Source organism: Panulirus ornatus, chromosome 29, assembly GCF_036320965.1.
Source record: "Panulirus ornatus isolate Po-2019 chromosome 29, ASM3632096v1, whole genome shotgun sequence".
Classification (NCBI taxonomy): Eukaryota; Metazoa; Arthropoda; class Malacostraca; order Decapoda; family Palinuridae; genus Panulirus; species Panulirus ornatus.
In genome coordinates this window covers 1,455,285-1,469,815 of record NC_092252.1, presented here as the reverse complement: position 1 = coordinate 1,469,815, position 14,531 = coordinate 1,455,285, and the positions used below count along the sequence as shown (strand labels likewise).

The window sequence follows — 14,531 nt, the reverse complement described above, 5'->3', positions numbered from 1 at the left end:
GTTGGAAGGAGGAGTTGTGGCTCACTCCAGGCCGGTAACACTGGTCTGGAACTGGAAGGTCTCTGGTAGATCATATGGCTGGAACACTCACCTACAAGTGATGGGTCTGTGGTAGCTCCTGTGTCTGGAGTATTGGTCTGGAACTGTCGGCTCTTGGTAACTCCCAGACACACTCCTGGTTGGCCACTTGAGGCTCCTACGAGAGGCAGGTGTGGAATGTGGATGGTTGTGATGAAGATCAAAGTAGGATTTTCGTGTCTTCTTCACGAGTATCAATAGCCGGTCTTCCTGCACGATAAAACATATTCATCAGGAGGTCTGTGTATGGTGTAGTGGTTAGTTCTGCCGACCTTAACGCATTCACGGGCCACCCAGGATCGAGTCCGGAAAGGTTCGAATCCTGGTCGCAGCAATCGGTCCACAGTCAACCTTGCTGTACATTCTCCCCTATCTATTTGTCTATCTGTCTATCTATCAATCTATCTATCTTTCTATCTATCTATCTATCTATCTATCTATCTATATATATATATATATATATATATATATATATATATATATATATATATATATATATATATATATATATATATATATTCTGGGAAACAGAATATGTATATATATATATATATATATATATATATATATATATATATATATATATATATATATATATATATATATATATATATATATATATGTGTGTGTGTGTGTGTGTGTGTGTGTGTATATATACATATGAGTGATGTTGCACAGTTTGTAGAAACATGGATATAGTTTATAAGGATCTAACATCAGTTTGCGGCATCGGCTTATACCACATCACTTAAGTTTATGTCCTACATTTAAGCACTAAACATTCGCATGTAGCTATAGAAGTTTCGTCCATCCCTACCAAGGGAGAATATCGCATGTGTTTACAAGAAGAGAATTATATACGTTTTTTACCTGAGTCTTGGATGTGGTGTATTGACCTAACATACGCACCAGAGGCAACGTATTTGCAAAATATACGTGAGAGGAACATGACTTAATTAACATGTTCTTATTTCATATATAAATTTTTGTTTTGATACAAAAAATTTTGTTTGTAACTCAAATGACAATGAAAAGTTATATTTCCACCGAGAGTAAATGTCTTTTTCTGTAGTTGAAGTGAAATTATTACGACGTTTTAATTCTACATAGGTATGCATGATATGTGTGTGTGTGTGTAAAGTTAGAGAGAGAGAGTCAGGCGATACATAACTTTATGTTTCAGAAAGAAAGTTTCTGTATCAGGCTGTAATTGTACATATTTCTGTATCGGGTTTTACTTGTACATGTTTCTGCAGTGTACACTCTGCATGTACGGATGACATGAATGACATCTGGCTTATAAAGTAGACTTTTCCCTCGATATCCCAACCATTCTCTCTCTCTCTCTCTCTCTCTCTCTCTCTCTCTCTCTCTCTCTCTCTCTCTCTCTCTCTCTCTCTCTCTCTCCTTGTCCCAGAGTTTTACCCCCAGACAACGGAAGGCAGGACTCTTGCTCCGCCTCACGGACGCTAATATTCGCAAGAAACAAAAGTCAAGGGAACGCCAGACAACCAAAGCGGAAACGAAAAATTTCAGAAACATAAAAGTTGGCGAATGAAGAGAAGTTTGGGATGATCAAATAGCGAGGGCCACCTGGCCAGCCCGCTCACACACACACACACACACACACACACTAGCTCCCAGGGAGAGCTAGGAGGAGCTAGGAGGATGCTGAGGACGAATTATCGAGAGGAACTCTCTCTCTCTCTCTCTCTCTCTCTCTCTCTCTCTCTCTCTCTCTCTCTCTCTCTCTCTCTCTCTCTCTCTCTCTCTTTTCGTCAAGTACTAGACATACATTTTCAAATAAAAGAATATGATAATATAATTACATTCATACATAAGGTGAAGTGTTTATCTGGGAATACATCATACATCCATGTTTACATAGACAGGTTGAAATGAGTCCTCAGAACACACACATCCAGAGTAAACCGAAGACCTCATCTGAGAGTTATCACACACACACACACACACACATACACACACACACACACACACACACACACACACACACACATACACACACACACAGCGAGGGAGTATGCATGTCTGTGGGTAGTTATGTGTGTGTGTAGGTGGGTGGGTGTGGTGTATGTGTGTGTGTGTGTGTGTGTGTGTGTGTGTGTGTGTGTGTGTGTGAGTGTGTGTTCCTCCATCACTGGACTGATTCTCCCTCCTCACTCCCTCAACTTGCTTCCCTCTTCTTTTATTCTTTCTTCTCGTCCTGTCATATATTTCACTGTCTCTCATCCTCTCACTTCTTGCTGCGTTCTCCTTCTTACTCCTGACCATTTTCTGGCCACCTTCCCATTCCTCATTTTCTGCTTTGACCCATTGCTAGTCCAACCCACTCCCCATCACCATCACCCCTTCCACTCTCTCCCCGTTGTCCATTTTCCTTCCCGTCTCACCCCTGTCACTCCCCCTTCCCTCAACTCCCTAGAGTAGACTGGGGGGATCCTGTCCCCCAGCAACTGCTGACATCCCCAGATTGTGGGGGGAGGAAACCGCCCCCAGCAACTGCTGACGACACCGGACGCCTCTCGCCCAACCCTCCCGACGTCTCCATGATAATGAGATGCCTTCCCAAGGGCCCCTCCCTCCTGACGAAGTACTTGTGCTCCTGTTCTGCTGCTGGTGTGTCGTGATGTTGGTGCATGTTCAAGGGGATGGTGGTGATGGTGGTGTAGTGTTGGAGGAGATAGTGGTGTTGTTGGTGTGTTGTTGGAGGGGGTGGCGGTGTTGCTGATGTGTGGTGTTGGTGTAATGTTGGAGGGGATAATGGTGTTGGTGGTATGTTTTGCTGGTGTAGCGTTAGAAGGGGTGGCGGTGTTGGTGGTGTGTGGTGTTGGTGTAGTGTTGGAGGGGTGGCGGTGTTGGTGGTGTGTGGTGTTGGTGTAGTGTTGGAGGGGTGGCGGTGTTGGTGATGTGTGGTGTTGGTGTAGTGTTGGAGGGGTGGCGGTGGTGTAGGTAATGGTGGTCGAAAAGTCTGATGTTTTGTTACAGTGTTTTGGTAGATCTGTGATTACATTGCGTCTTGTACGTGAAAAGAAGATATCCATGATTCACTTGTACGTGAAAAGAAGATATCCATGATTCACTTGTACGTGAAAAGAAGATATCCATGATTCACTTGTACGTAAAAAGAAGATATCCATGATTCACTTGTACGTAAAAAGAAGATATCCATGATTCACTTGTACGTAAAAAGAAGATATCCATGATTCACTTGTACGTAAAAAGAAGATATCCATGATTCACTTGAATCATGTAGAGTCATATCGAATAATTCTTATATCACGACGTAGGGAATCATACATTAGTTGTACCTGACCTGAATATGAATCATACTGAATCATTTGACTGATATATACGGAATCACGCAGAAGCATTATCCATGCCTGAATCATGATGAATCACTCCTTCATCATACATATTGATTCATTCTGACCCATATCATACCCCTACCTGAATCATGCAGAATTATTCTGACTTAACCTAACCTAACCTAACCTAACCTAACCTGACCTACCCTACCCTACCCTACCCTACCCTACCCTACCCTACCCTACCCTACCCTACCCTACCCTAACCTAACCTAACCTACCCTACCCTACCCTACCCTACCCTACCCTACCTTACCCTACCCTACCCTAACCTAACCTAACTTAACCTAACCTAACCTAACCTAACCCAACCCAAGCCTTGGGTCATACTGTCATGCAAGACTCATCACATCCCAGCAGTGTTTCCAAGGTCATGAGGCACATAGGATGGCTCACAATCCCACAGTTATTTTCATTTGTAAATAATTGAAATACAATTAAAAAGTGCTTTATGTGTTAGTTGTTTTATGATTATATTTAGCTGTATATTGATAACATTTTAGTTTCTCTATTTATCCCTTTATTAGTGTTATATATATATATATATATATATATATATATATATATATATATATATATATATATATATATATATATATATATATATATATATATATATATATATAAGTAGAATCAGGATTCTTTGAGTTTGCAGAGTACATGGTGGACTCCTTAAGGCTTTACAAAACTTGGTCAGCTTAAGCCTACAGTTTATCTCTCAAAATTACAACTCAGATGAGGACGACAAGACCTCGTCGCTTTTAATAATTAATTTCACTTATGCAGAAGACTTTTCCAGGGTCCGAAAAATTCTAGATTTTTTTTTTATATTTTTAGTGTGTGTACCTTAACTGCCTTCCTCCCACTAGGGGTAACTTTTATGTACCCCAGATTGGGAGGCACCTTAACTCCTCTCCTTGCTGTGTGGGTACCTCATCACCCCTTTTTGCAAGGGGTAACTTTTTTGTAACTCCCTGGGGATAAATCACGTGTACCCCAGGTTAGGGGTACCTCATGTGTACCCCAGGCTGGGGGTACCTCATGTGTACCCCAGGCTGTGGGTACCTCATGTGTACCCCAGGCTGGGGGTACCTCATGTGTACCCCAGGCTGGGGGTACCTCATGTGTACCCCAGGCTGTGGGTACCTCATGTGTACCCCAGGCTGGGGGTACCTCATGTGTACCCCAGGCTGGGGGTACCTCATGTGTACCCCAGGCTGTGGGTACCTCATGTGTACCCCAGGCTGGGGGTACCTCATGTGTACCCCAGGCTGGGGGTACCTCATGTGTACCCCAGGCTGTGGGTACCTCATGTGTACCCCAGGCTGTGGGTACCTCATGTGTACCCCAGGCTGGGGGTACCTCATGTGTACCCCAGGCTGGGGGTACCTCATGTGTACCCCAGGCTGTGGGTACCTCATGTGTACCCCAGGCTGGGGGTACCTCATGTGTACCCCAGGCTGGGGGTACCTCATGTGTACCCCAGGCTGTGGGTACCTCATGTGTACCCCAGGCTGTGGGTACCTCATGTGTACCCCAGGCTGGGGGTACCTCATGTGTACCCCAGGTTAGGGGTACCTCATGTGTACCCCAGGCTGGGGGTACCTCATGTGTACCCCAGGCTGTGGGTACCTCATGTGTACCCCAGGCTGTGGGTACCTCATGTGTACCCCAGGCTGGGGGTACCTCATGTGTACCCCAGGTTAGGGGTACCTCATGTGTACCCCAGGCTGGGGGTACCTCATGTGTACCCCAGGCTGTGGGTACCTCATGTGTACCCCAGGCTGGGGGTACCTCATGTGTACCCCAGGCTGGGGGTACCTCATGTGTACCCCAGGCTGGGGGTACCTCAGTACCTCCACCTTCCACACCACCTGCCATGCGAGGTATTCCTGTGGTTGCCATCTATTACGGACATTATCCAGAAAGGCCTTTAAATATGAACAGGTCTGAGGTCAAGGGTTATCAGGTAGAGTGCCCTACACGACCCCACAACCTCAGAAATAATTTAAAATCGTAAGATCGTGTTCGTGTAAGATCATGATTATTTGCCAACCAAGGGGAAGAGGAATATTTTCGGAATAAGCTGATGATTTACGGAGCTATTATCTCAGCTGTGGCCAGCTATAGACTCGATATTTCAGTAAAAGCTTTTTCTCAAATTGCTTCCGTATGTTCCCCTTCAGATAATAGCTTTCCCGAAGTACCTCAGACGGTGTGATAAAAGTATTTGCGTGTTGCGAAACCATCTTGGCCCCTGATTGGTTGCTGATGTTTCTAACCCGCTGCCGATTGGTGAAACGATAATTCATTCTCCTCTCTGATTGGTTGCGGGATTTTTATTCTTATTTCTTATTAGTTAATGGCGTAATTGATCTCAACCTGGAGTGGTTGATGTATTCTCGAGTTGGAAGGACAAGTGGCCGTACAACTGAAGTGACGGGAAAGTCTTTGATGATCACAAATGCGACTAAATCGGCAATTTCTCCATCGCCACGAATGAGGATTTTCCACCAACCTCACCTGCGGGATATATGACGTTACCTACTGAGAGCAGAGGATCACGCACGGATAGCAAGATATCACGTACGGATAGCAAGATATCACGTACGGATAGCAAGATATCACTTACGGATAGCAAGTAAATGAAATATGAAATATCTCTTGATGGTAATTTGACTAGAATGTCTACTTTATTCCCTGAGACTATATAGAATAGTTCAAGTGGAGGAGGGATAGGAGAACATAATACGATAGATATACCAATGGTTAGAGGTGGTAGGCGGAGAGGAAGGGGAGGAGTGGAGTGAATATATATGATAAAGAAAAGGAAGAAATTATGTGTTGATATATTTCATTGTTTCTTCTTGTAACGCTTGTTAATAAGAAGTAAACAATATTTTGTTTGCATGTTCACAGACGCTATTGGACACATGGAAACAATCCATTGCTTGTCCGTCAGCTGAGGCACTGTAAGATTCCCTAAAGAAAACGGTCTTCACTTAGATGGCATCTCCGTCGTCCAACTCTACGGTCGCGCCCAGCCGTGTTTAACTTGCTCCCTCATGATATTGACACACGAGCTTTTTACGTACCAGCAGTAAAGATTAAGCCTTTGTACTTGGGTCTAAAATACACTTCATCAAAAGTTTTTTCAATTTTATATTAGTTTGATTTAGATAACGACTTCCTTAGAAGTGGAATAACCCTGACAAACATTTATGGTGGACCATACCAGTAGATACGTGATGTCTTTACCACTTTCATGAAGTTGTGTTGGTAGCGGTGAGGGACGTAAAGCGAAGGTGTCCTCGCACCTGAAGCATTTGCTGTTTCACTAGCGAGACGTCTACACAGATATCTAGTAACGGTCTCGGGAGGGAAAAGCGAATTTACACTTGAAACACATCTGTTTATATTGATATTAAACAAACTCTGTGTCATTTAAAGATAAAAAAATCAGGTTACATGTTTTGTGATGATAATAGTGGGCAGGAGCCACAAAGACCGATTGATGTCACCCTGTAAGATTTTGTTATTTGACAAGTAAACATATATTTGCTTTTATCTCCCTCAGTAGAATATTTAGCTATCACTAAGACAACCTTGCTTGCAACACTCTACACAAGAGTCTAATTTAGTCTTTTTCTCATTTACATATGGCCCCTGCCGCTCTGTTCCGTGGTCCATACTGGTCCACAGGCCGGCCAAATTAAAACATCAGGAGTTGAAATTAATTTAGACGTAAAAAAAAAAAAATGTGTTTGGTTGTGTTTGATTAAAGATTGTATTGCTTGGCTTGTAGGTAAGGCACACACACACACGCACAGTGCCTGACTCCGAGAGCAGAGTGTCTCCCTCGCCCAGACCATCAGTATAGATTGATTAGTCTCTATGTTGGAAATAGAATTTCGGTAATGTTGGTTGTTTGCCTTTAATTAAAAGAGTGTGTTTGCTTGCATAAGGAGGAATTAGGTTGGCCGCCGTTTAATAAGAGAATGTATTAGCGTGAATTGGATTGCTTGGCGGAACCTCCATTGTCTTTAACTTACATGAGCAAGATTTTCAGGGAAAAGAGGAGGAGGATTCCGGCTGTCTTCCTCCAGAGTGTGGATCTTGCCCAAGCAGCTCAGATGGGAATATTGTATTATTGTCTTTACCCCTCGTCTCACCTGAGAGGGGGGGGGGGGGGTAGGGGAGCCAACGGTTACCCCTTCCCCCTCTGCCCCTCAGAGGGGATCGCTCGCCGTCGCACGTCATTGTTCACTGTGTTCATTCCGAGGAGAAATCACTCGCCAGTTATTCGTCCCATGGGGGAGTAGCTACTCAGTGGGTCGTCCGCCCGAGGACGAATCGCCCACCATTATTCGTCCTGAGGGAGGATCGAGGGGGGTGGGGGGTGGGGGGGGGGGTGATCATATCCCGCCAGTTCTTTAACCTAAGGGAAAATTGTTCGCCAGTTCTTTGTCTCGTCGGGGAATCGTTCGACACATTTTCGTCCCGAGGCGGGAGGAGGTCGCCAATCCTTCTCCCCTAATGTGGGGGGGGGGGGGGGGGGGAGTGGGAATCACAGGTCGTTTGCCCCAGAATGTGTCGTTGGTTATTTCGTTGCCTCACGCCGGACGCCTGGGTTGACCACACATCATGCCTGGACGGGAGGTATAACTGGCTTATGGTTACCTCTCTCTCTCTCTCTCTCTCTCTCTCTCTCTCTCTCTCTCTCTCTCTCTCTCTCTCTCTCTCTCTCTCTCTCTCTCTCTCTCACACACACACACACTCTCACTCACTCACTCTTTCTCTCTCTACATAATGGCCCATACCTTTATGAGTTTCTGGTGCTGCTTTTATTGCAATGGTCAGAGAAAGATAAAGGTCTAGGGCCCCTTAACAATAGTAGAGAGAGAGAGAGAGAGAGAGAGAGAGAGAGAGAGAGAGAGAGAGAGACAGAGACAGAGAGACAGAGAGAGATAAGAAACTGAGAAGAGACACACAGTGGAGAGTGGAGTTGCTGGCAACGTCTTCCATCTCAAACTTGGTTGATGGCGATGGTCGTTCATAGCTTGGGGCGGGGCGGGATGGGGGTAGGGGGGCTTTGTGCTGGCTCTGTGGAGCATGTGATGGTGGCTGGGGGTAGAGCATGATGATGATGGTGGTGGTGGCTGGTGAAGGATATATTGGTAGTGGAGAGACAGAGAGAGAGAGAGAGAGAGAGAGAGAGAGAGAGAGAGAGAGAGAGAGAGAGAGAGAGAGAGAGAGAGAGATGCCTGTTTACACACTATTTTCATTATGGATACCAAGACAGAAGGATGTTGTGGTTATATGAATACAAACACACTTATGTAGTCACATTGGATCATACAGCTTGCGAAGACAAAAAGATTGTTAGGTATTTTAAGAAAACATCGTATGATGTATATTGTACGACAGTTACTGGCTCTAGTCCGTACGAGTGCACAGGAAACACATACAGACGTTCCTGTGTACAAACACTTGGGCATAACAGACCCTGTAGGCCAGACCTTGTAACCATAACAGACTCACTAGTGACAAGAGACTCGCCTCATATGAAGCATGTGTTTCCATGACAAATTTTGATCTCAAAGAACTACATGAACTATTTCTGTAGCGAACAGTCTCCATTTTTGTTGTGTATGTTGACACATGAGGTTGGTGACTTGATAGCATCACCATGATACTGACAGAATACATAGTGAGGTTCACATGACTCACTATGTATCATGATGGTATGATAATCTATAAGACTCTCTCTCTCTCTCTCTCTCTCTCTCTCTCTCTCTCTCTCTCTCTCTCTCTCTCTCTCTCTCTCTCTCTCTCTCTCTCTCATAGATTATTACACTACCAGGATGTAGTGAGGTGTATACATTGTTATCGAGAGTACATGAATTATAAAAGCATCATCCAGGAGAACAATATAAGACCTACAACAACATACGGTGGTTGTTGGACGTTGTACATAGTGTATTGTGATATGGAAAGTAAGTGGGTTACATATGACGTACATGATTACCAAGGGAAAATAAAACAGAGAAATATTCATGACTACTTTGATTGGTAATACATTATTTATGGAATACATCACATGAATAACCCGTAATTTAGAACGTCAGAAATTCATACAAAATACGGATAAAAAACCACGAAAACAAAGTTTCTGTCACATAACTTTTATATATGAACTGCTTATACAGACTCAGGACACAGACTTTGCTCCACTGGAAAGATGTTACAAAAATGACTTCGGTTGATTTGGTTTACTTATTTGCATCAATAGAAAAATCTTCTATACATCCGGTATAGCGAAGGAAGGAGGAAAGAATTTATTTACGGTTAGTAAATATGTACTTAGAAATATATACTTAGAATTGTCTGATGAATGATTAATTGTAATTCAAGTCGTATAGACAGTGGTGTGTTGGCTGTAGTGTGCAGGCTGTAGTGTGTAGGATGTAGTGTGCAGGCTGTAGTGTGCAGGCTGTAGTGTGCAGGCTGTAGTGTGCAGGCTGCAGTGTGCAGGCTGCAGTGTGTTGGCTGTTGTAACTGGAAATGATATTTACTTAACGAACACAGATGGTATTCACGCGTCAGGGTTGGCGAGCTGAGCATATACTGGTTCTCGTGTACCTGTGAGGACCAGGTGTTCTCTGATGGTAACCCGGTCAAGTCATAACCTGGTCATGTTCAGGAGTCTCTCTCTCTCTCTCTCTCTCTCTCTCTCTCTCTCTCTCTCTCTCTCTCTCTCTCTCTCTCTCTCTCTCTCTCTCTCTCTCTCTCTCTCTCTCTCTCTCTCTCTCTATGTATATATATATATATATATATATATATATATATATATATATATATATATATATATATATATATATAGCGTACGTGATCGTACTTGGCACTTGGACTGGGGGAGGAAACAAGTCTAAGGAAGCTGGAGAGAGAAATAAACTGGGAGGATAAACAGACAGACTGTCAGAAAGACAGACAAGAAGAAACAGACAAATGAGAAAAGCAATAGAGTACAAGGAGAGACACAGATAGAAGGAAGGGAAATGAGATGGTGAAGAAGGAAAGAAAGAAAAGGGCAAATAGAAAATGGAAAGGGAGAGGGCAGAAGACACAGAAGTGGAGAGAGAGAGGGAGAGAGAGAGAGAGAGAGAGAGAGAGAGAGAGAGAGAGAGAGAGAGAGAGAGAGAGAGAGAGAGAGCGTAGGTGCATTGTGGGACCAAGAAAGACCGAGACCTCAAGCGAGTCCAACCATTAGAGACCGAGACTTCAGTGCTGGTCCAGGCAGGAGAGACCGGCATGCCAGGGTTGGTCCAGGCAGGAGAGAGGAAGAGAGGCCTCACGTTGCCAGAGGCAAATGACAAGAGGAGGTGGGACCAGGGATGCCCCGCCAGCCTTGTGAAGTGGTGGGCAAATCGTTGTGAGTGGCCATGTTGGTGAGGCCCTCAGGCGCCCACTACACTTAGTAGGTAGGAAGTCTTTAGTGTTGCCCCTGCCCGGGGACACGGGGGCAGAGAGAGAGAGAGAGAGAGAGAGAGAGAGAGAGAGAGAGAGAGAGAGAGAGAGAGAGAGAGAGATGGACGCGGGTGAAAAGGTAATTAAAACGAAACCAGTAACCTGTGCTGAATCGATCAAGAGGCGATGCATTTCTGCGAGAACACGGGGTTGTGTCAGGGCCAGTGTGTGCTTTCACGTGTAGGGCTTGGCACTGGCGCTGGGAAGGGGGCGGGATGCGAGGGAGGCAGAGAGAGAGAGAGAGAGAGAGAGAGAGAGAGAGAGAGAGAGTGAGAGGCGGGGGAGAGCGGAAGAGCGGGAGAGAGGGAGAGAGAGGAGGAAGGAGGTGCTGGTAGTCAGGGACGATGAGCCAGTTCACAGGAGGCTGGGCTGAGGGAAGGACTTCTCCGCCTGGTTCCCGGTTACCCGAGCAGAGACGATCTGTACACCGTGTTGCCGTGTGTAGTGCCGTGTGCCCGTGTCCTCATCACCTTCACTGGTACTCTTGGTAAAGCAAATCAACCGTAGCTGGAATTTTCTGTTAGTGTGGTGGGGTGTCCCTGTTTGCAAGCTAGAACTCGTCCCTCTCTGCAGTCGACGTTTGTGTGGAGAATCTGATTGCCAGGAACCGTCCTCCCACACACCCCTCATGGTGCACAGAGACCTTAGAGAGATCTAATAGAACTCACAAAGAGACAGTGAGAGACATTATACATCTGGAAGTTATATTCATCTCAAGTAACGACACACTTCTCGAGCAAATGTGAAGCGAGGGACAAAAACATGGATTTTCCCCCTTTAACATTGGCTTGAAGAGACAAATAGCGCTGGTCAGGTTAGGGAGAGAGACATATAACGCTGGGAGAGAGGGGTAGAGATAGAGTTGGGGCGGAGAGATAACGCTGGGAGAGGAAACATCATTGTATGAGGCAGTGTTGCAGACGATAGCCAGGAGGGCCTGCCAGTGTGGCGACATCCAGACATTCTGATATGAGGCGTTGTGTCGGTCCTCTGGAGGCCAGACCCCTGCTTGCACGGACATCTCACCATTCCTCAGACTCATCCCACTAGTGGCTCGTGTCGTCCAGCCATTGTAACTCGTATGCATCTATCCTTTGGAAAGCCATCAGGACTCCTACATCCCTGTCCATTGCTTCTTGTGTTGCTTTCAGTGCTCGTGTAGGTCTCACACATGCTCGTGTGAGGCTACTAGTTCTTTGTGCCAATCGAAAGCTCGTTTTGGACTGTTCTGTCGTAGGTGCGGGTATCCTGACCTATACACGAGTATCTGGCAGACTCGAACTGAGCCTCCCTGGCAGGCACAGACGGGGCGTAGCGACGAGTGTTATCTGTCCCCACTTGAGGGACGAACCTGGCTGCCAGTGAGCATATTTGGGATGAGGCTGGGCATTACCTTGCCCCAACTGTCGGCCTCCGAGGCAGTATGGTCGGCATCAGCACAAACGACAAAGAAATATTGTTATTGACTCTTTATCTCTTATGTCATGTTCTCCATTCGTTCACGTGAACAAAGAACAAATTAAATATAGATCATAAGGGTGATGGAACCATATCTATGTTGTCAAGTGTGACTGAGGTGTGAGTTTGTTGATATTTATATTAACGTGATCGTATGTGGTTTGTTTGTACATTCCTTTAAGATATGTTTCAGATATCGTTCTCAGGTTTAGTGTTGATGTCCATACGTTTTTCCTCCCTATTTTGAAGGAATGTTGCCGGTACAGCAGCATATTAAAGGGGCAGTTGACTTCTACCCCTCCGTGTTCGCTGAATCTTTGCAACGATTTACAATTTTTTTTCTTTCAGACATTTCGATAATCGTAATAAAGAAATTATCTGAATTATAGGAATGAGATATTCAGTAGCCGGAGTTTTATGTTCTATAACATATATTGTAGATAGGCTCACAGTGTCATAGATATATCGAGCGAACTTTTATAGACGTTCGTTTTTCCTTAATCCTGAAGGAATCCTTATACAGAGTTAGGCAGTCCCTTGCACTGGGCGTATAATTAGAATAACATTCAGTACGTATTAAGTAACTGTGATCTACCCTGCGTCATAAGTAACTTTAAACTCTCCCTTCTTGAGAACTTCAAACTCGTTTCAGTATGATAAAGCCTCTCTAACACTGGTGTCAGTATGATAAGGCCTCTCTAACACTGGTGTCAGTATGATAAGGCTTCTCTAACACTGGTGTCAGTATGATAAGGCCTCTCTAACACTGGTGTCAGTATGATAAGGCTTCTCTAACACTGGTGTCAGTATGATAAGGCCTCTCTAACACTGGTGTCAGTATGATAAGGCCAGTCTGGCTCTCAAAATATCCTAAGATGTACTTTATTCACCATATTTTGACATAGAGTGTGTGTGTGTGTGTGTTGTGTGTGTGTGTGTGTGTGTGTGTGTGTGTGTGTGTGTGTGTGTGTTGTGTGTGTCTTTATATAAGATGATATTTACCACAGTTTTTATACACATGTAGAAAAGTATTACAATGTTGATGTTTATTCTTCAGGATCTGTCAACACAAATTATTGAACCACCATAAAAGTCGATTATATTTATAGTTTATTTGCATACTTAGGGAGAGGTTTAGCTAACAGTACTGCTGTTGGATCTGTAGGCCTGGCTCTCCCTGGTATGTGCTTCTGTGATGCCTGACTTATAGTAAATCTATAGATATGAATGTATTCATTTATCTGTAATTAACTCTGTGACTCCCTAACATGAACATCTGTGTTCTCTCCCTGACCCAGGCTCGATTAACACACTCACGTCCCCTCCCTCCCTCCTTCACACTGTCCCTCTCCACTCTCCCTCCCTCTCTCACACCATAAGCACTCTCCCCCTGACATCAGCTCGGGCAGTATAACTCTGGGCCTGGAACAATAGCAAGGACCATCATGCTCATATTAACAGCCTATTTATAAGCCTCCCGCCTGGGCTGCCGGACGCCTTGCTCTCATAAGACTTGCACCGAGTGTTATGGAATTTGTAGTCGTGCTTTACCGCTCTTGGCTGTGTTTCTAGGACTTATAGCTGTGTTATAGGAGTTTATAATACGGTTGCTCAGTTTATAGGATTTGTTGCATTGTTGGAGGTGCTGATATCATGGTTGCTGTATTAATAAGATTCATTGTTCAGTTAAAGGTGGCATTATTCCCAATGCTGGGTTTTCGCGACTTGTTATATAACACCAGCTTCATTATTAGGAGTTAAATGCTGTGCTGTAGCACTCTGTGTCTTCGTAACGCTACTCTAGCCTTGTGGGCGAGATTCCAGCAGTATCTTAGGACTACAGGACTTCTAAGAGCTTGCTGCGGCTTTGGTTGTGTAAACAACATTTCCACCTGAGTTCATAGGACTTTATAGAACTTCATATGACCTGTAGCTTAATTAAAGGAACGTCTGATAGTCACAAGGATTCCTGTCGCTTGTTGTCATTCTCCGGATTGTAGGACTCGAGATGAGAACACATGAAGACTATTATTAAGTGCCCCTGGCTGTCCTACAGAAACCTTGAAAACAAAGGCGTTTGAG

General features: G+C 44.6%; 1 protein-coding gene across 11 annotated transcripts in view; it reads left to right on the top strand.

The window, feature by feature from the left end:
• LOC139758001 (innexin inx2-like) overlaps positions 1-14,531 on the top strand; it is a 419,086-nt gene that overhangs the window by 330,825 nt on the left and 73,730 nt on the right. For 3 of the 11 annotated variants that reach the window (XM_071678969.1, XM_071678967.1, XM_071678963.1), the window contains exon 1: positions 11,340-11,478. The exons of 6 other annotated variants lie outside the window; for them this stretch is intronic. The gene's annotated coding sequence lies outside the window, so the exon portion shown is untranslated. Of the gene's footprint in view, positions 1-11,339; positions 11,479-14,531 lie in introns of those variants that run through there. 2 more of the 11 variants (XM_071678964.1, XM_071678971.1) reach the window with 2 other exon arrangements.